This window comes from Triticum dicoccoides, chromosome 5A (assembly GCF_002162155.2).
Source record: "Triticum dicoccoides isolate Atlit2015 ecotype Zavitan chromosome 5A, WEW_v2.0, whole genome shotgun sequence".
NCBI classification, from domain to species: Eukaryota; Viridiplantae; Streptophyta; class Magnoliopsida; order Poales; family Poaceae; genus Triticum; species Triticum dicoccoides.
Window position 1 is genome coordinate 686,052,348 of NC_041388.1, and position 5,682 is coordinate 686,058,029.

The 5,682-nt window shown below is 42.9% G+C and overlaps 1 pseudogene; it reads right to left on the reverse strand.

Moving 5' to 3' along the window:
* Positions 1-3,920: 3,920 nt before the first annotated feature.
* LOC119300447 overlaps positions 3,921-5,682 on the reverse strand; it is a 2,839-nt pseudogene continuing 1,077 nt past the window's right edge.

Below are 5,682 nucleotides of genomic sequence, written 5' to 3' on the forward strand. Positions count from 1 at the left end.
CGCTGCATAGGGAGCCGCCGTCGACCGGGAATTCTTCGACACCGCCAGGAACTCGTGCGAACACTATAGCGCCTAGCTTTCGCTCTGTACCCCCCTCAGACCTTGTTGAAGAACCCGCCCACTGAGCCCACATCGCCGCCACAACCTTACTAGGACCACTCTCCATTGCCCACACAAGCAAGGAGATCAACAAACACCTCCGCCACGAGGCTCGTCTGAGAGACGTCTGAATAATCCACCATCCCATCCAGACTGCTGCCCATGGTTCCAAATGCCCCCATGTGGGAATGCTCGGGATTACCATCTCGACTGCCAGGAGAGCCAGCATGACTAGCAACCAAGGGTACACGACCACCACCACCCAAGAGTTTGACGTCTTCCACTCTGAGTGTCGAGGAGACGTCTCCTCGCCGGAGAAGAACCCGCCAAGGCATAGCCATTAGAAACACAAGGGTAAAGAAGGATGACCATCTCTTAGCCTCCTCCTAGAGGGGGCAACTGCACCACCGCAGCGTGCTCCATGCAGGGGCTCTCCTCTTGAGTATCCAGCCTCACATCTGCTACATGCTATCCTAGGGATGCTTTACCTACATGGGATGACACTGAGCCGCGGCAATAACTCCATGTAGATGAGATCTGAACCACCGAGCCTCCTACCAGCAAGCGAGGGCGCGCCTGGCACCATGGAAATGAGTAGCCGCCGGAGGGAGCCTCGCCACCGCCATCCTCGCGTTACACGGGCTTGACCAATGGTAGCGAGGGCATGATGGAGAGAGGAAGGGGTGGTTTGGGCCTGGGGTTAGAGGCCACCCTTGTCGCCCCGATCAAAAGCATGCTTCATTTAGCTCATCGGAGTTAGTTATGCCTAAAAGAGTTCATGTTGGTGTTCTTTCATATGATCGAACCAACCTTTTCAGACACCCCAATATCTAAAATTTTGATAAATATTCCCTGTTCAGGAACCATGATTTTTATTCCAGACACTCATCCCCCCTTCTCATGTTCCATCGATTCCTTTATTCTTTAGCATTTAACTGAACAAAATAGTGATGTTCTTCACAAATTATATATTTACAAAATATTATGGTTTTCTTCTTGCGTGTTGCATTATCCTAGACCTCCAACACTACGAGATGCATTTCCAGTTCTCTCAAAACTACAGAACGGCCATGTGGCAGTTGCTTTGCCGACACTTACGTGTATGCCAAGTGTATTTTGTGGAATATGCCAAGATTTCTGTTTAGGCCGAGAGTTTTCTTGTAGGAACTCGGCGCAAAGTTGCTAAGCCGAGGGCCATGCATTTGCCCTGTATGTTTTTGATGATACTTGGCTTACACTGGGGTAAGTTGAGTACCTGATAAATTACACACAGCTTATGCCGAAACATTAGGCAACATATGTTTTTCTGTAGTGTTTTCTTGATTTACCTTCATTTTCTGCAGTTAATAAACAATTTGTTGATGTTCTTCACAAATTATATATACTAGCAAATATGCCCGTGCGTTGTAACGGGAGACAAAAAATTATAGCTAATCAAATAAGTATGACTAAATATCCTGATATATGAGCATACTCTATTTTTAACATAGTGGCTCACCATGTTGTCATTTATTCTTTCTCACCCTAGCCGATGATGGTCGTGATGTCTACGTGATCACAATGCATTCGACGCGGTAAATCCCAAGGCTATGAGTTTGCCAGTGCATGTCACACTTTTAATTATGTTGCACAAGGGAATGTTTAAAACTTTAAAAGCAAATCTCATTGAGCCCGAACTACTCCCAACGCCAAGACATATAAAGACTTTCGAAAAACTAAACAAATCCTAGACATAAACCAGTGAACATTTTTTCAAATCGACAAACAATTTTTTTAAAAAAAATGATTTTCTCAAAAAAATCATGAACATTAGTTTTGTTTACAATCTTTTTAAATGTATGAACCAGTTTCGAATTCATTAAAAAAATTTTGTCTCAACAAACATTTTTTGAATCGATGAACTTTTTCAAAAAAATTGGGGAACAAATTTAAAAAAACAAATTTTTATTTTTATTTTTGTGAACATATTCTAAAATGTCATGGACTTTTTTTTCAGATTCCCGAATATGTTTTGAATACACGATCATTTTTTCAAAATCATGAACATGATTTTATTTCCTGACCATTTTTTCCACATTGTGATTTTTTTATAATTTTGCGAACAGTTTTACAAAACCACCAACATTTTTGAATCTGCAATTTTTTTATGATTTTCTAAACAATTTTGTATTCACATATTTTTAGATTTCTCAAACATTTTTTAAAATTCTCAACTTTTAGAATATTAAAATCCCCAAGTAATTTAAAAATAAAGAAGAAAGAAGGAAGAATAAATAAAAAAGAATGAGAAAAGAAAAGACAAAAAAGTAAAATGAAAAAATAAACAAGGGAGTGAAGGCGGCCGATGAACACATACATGGAACACATACATTTTTGAATCTGCAATTTTTTTATGATTTTCTAAACAATTTTGTATTCACATATTTTTAGATTTCTCAAACATTTTTTAAAATTCTCAACTTTTAGAATATTAAAATCCCCAAGTAATTTAAAAATAAAGAAGAAAGAAGGAAGAATAAATAAAAAAGAATGAGAAAAGAAAAGACAAAAAAGTAAAATGAAAAAATAAACAAGGGAGTGAAGGCGGCCGATGAACACATACATGGATACGACATGCGTGAAAAAGAAAGCGGGGATCGAACCCAGGTCTCATCGCCAGAGGAGGGATAGGCCGACCGCTCAGCTGCTCTTCATTTTGTGATTATTGCGCGTCGCGTCCTTATAAAGCAACGAAGGAGGCGGTGATTTTTGTCCGAAAGGTTGAATCGTTTTTCCACTTACCGGTGGGATTGGTGGGTAATTTTTACCAACTCGAAGGGTAATTTTAATGACGGACGACCAGAAGCGATAGCCGCTTTATTAGTAGGTAAAGATTTACGAAATATTGTGGCTTTCTTCTTGCGTGTTGCATTATTTTAGATCTCCAACACTACGAGATGCATTTCCACTTTTTCCGAAATTCTAGAAAAAGCACTGAAAGAAGAACACCCTCACAGAAGCCTTTTTTTAAGGAAAAAACCATCATGGCTAGCTTTATTAACTGATAAATAAGGATACATGGCCTACGAGTTTGGTTACTAGGTCAATCACATCAAAGGTTTTGGTTACCGAATGAGGCAATTTTACCAAGGGGGACTGGTAAACGTGGTTACCACGGTTACCGAGAAATGCCGAGAATATTTTGAACGAATTTTATAGTTGAATTTTGAATTCAAATAAGTGAATGAACAAATATTTGAACTAGAGACCTCTCAAAATAGAAACTAGGTTGCTACCAACACGTCAGAACAAACTCTCATGGCATTAATTAGATCCTACGTACTTTACTATAAGATGAGCGTTCAAATTCAGAAAAGCTAAAAAATTGGTATTTTTTGCTTGGTATGAGGATTTATCGAGGGGCACGGAAATACGTGGTAACCATGGGGAATCTCAAAATTTCGAGTGGTAACCAAAAACATTGATCATATCTCGGACACCCTCGCAGAAGCTTATATAGTAGCATTCTACTAGCACTCACATCTCAAGACACCTGATCGTTTGTAAGCGCACAAGGTGACTGACCTTTACAGGAGGCCCATATCACGTCGCATTTTCTTACTGGCCAGAACTGCACTTTCCGTTTTAGAATCTAAGATTTACTGAACAGCAACAATATGAATGCATGACGGGGCCACTGAAAACACCAGTTGTCCAGCCACCAAAAACACCAGTTGAAGGAAAAGTATGTCTCCTCCAACCTCAAAAAGAGCCAAAACAATCATCAGGATTACTGAAAAACAACTACCAAGCTTCATCGCGACCGGCAGCTGTATAACGTATCATTTCTTGTAGAATTCGCAGGTGACGGTACATTCTCTGACGAGGTTGCATTCGGCAACGGTGCACCGGTCTTTCAGATATCTGCTACCGTAGACCAACTCATGACGACAACCTGCTGCAATGGACACCTTATCCTTGATCCTGCTCTTGACAGTCGCAATGGTGTCGGCTCTCGCAACCTCCACGGTTATCGTCTTTTGCGAATATCTGTATCTTCTTTTGCGAGAAATGTTCCTCCAGCCTGTCGATGAATACGTCGGTGAGCACCGACTTCGAAGTAAGCACGGCTCGCAGTAGCGCAACTGCCTGCAAGACCACCAAAATTATTGGTAGAAACACTAGCAAGCTGAATTACCAATTGTTAGTTCAGTAATACTAGTTCACAAGCTAGCTAGAGTACCTCCGGCTTCCTGACGATAATGCCCATCTCCAGTACCATAGCCTTGTCTCTCCCACACCAATGCTTCATCAGAGACATGGCAGACGCCTGATGTATAAGTAGATCATCGCCTACGACGTACCTTCCATCTTCAACAAGCTCAGGGTGGCAGCAAAAACACGCTAACTCTGGCATCGTATCTTTCAAACACTGGCAAGATCGAACGGTCTAAGGCTTGGATTCAGCAACTTATTCTTGGTGAGGGCACCTGTTAAGCACCCACCCTCGTCGAGACCGGTAACACTTTTGTAGAGATTGTTAAGGCACGTGCCAAGATGGGGAGTGCCAGCCCCCGTGTTCTTGATAACTGAGCTGATAGGGTAAGTCAGGAAACCGAGGAGCAGGTCGACGAACTCATGGCTGCATTCGGCATACATGACCTTCTTTTCATCGGTGTGATAGAAGATCTTGATCTTGCTTTCTGGTGAAGAGGCTGCAGAATATTGATCGAACGGTAGCATTTTCTGATTGATGGTGATCTGTTTCATAGAAACACCAGCAGCCTGTTTCTGACAGTCAGTTAGCAGATTTGGTAGAAATGCATCAGTGAGTACTGTATCCGAAGAAAGGGAGGCCTTGAACATAAACAAAACCTACACCAAAAGAAAGTACAGACTATTAAGTAGAAGAAAAAAATTGATTCGACTCTGATCCTAGCAATACCGTACGTACTAAATCGATGATCTTACAGTCTCCCAGCTGACGCTCACTTGGACCTCCTCGAAGCCATGGCCGATCCCATCGGAACTGAACGCTTGAGGCAGCGACTGCAGGCTGCTGGTGGATGCCGGTTTGACTGTCATGTCATCACTAATCACAAACCGTTCTTTGCGGCTTACAAACGTCTCTGTGCTGCCTGCTGCTTGGTTGTAGACATGCAGGAGTCTGGCCATGCGGACGCAACATTTGGAGCCCTTGATAACGACTTCGTTGCAGCAACTGTTGGCTGACTTACAGAGCCTGACAATGATATTTTGTCAGGTAAATCGTAGCTGAAAGAGTACTCTACCCGAAAGCACAATTAGATCATAGTAGCATATACTCCAAGAGGACATGTATACGTAATCAAACTCGTCGGTGTGAGCGGGTGTGAGAAGCATGCCATGGCAGGCCTCAACCTTGAGCAGCCTGCTGTTCCTGAGGCGCTCGACGCCGTCGCAGAGGTTGGAGAGGCATCCTGGCCATGTCGCGCCTGCCGAGCAGGACTGGATGGCGGAGAGCGGCAGTGTGAGGAAGGTGAGGAGGACGTCGACGAAGTCGGAGCCCGCGTCGGCGAACAGCACGCGGTTCCGGGACCTGTCCACGGCGAGATTGATCTTTTT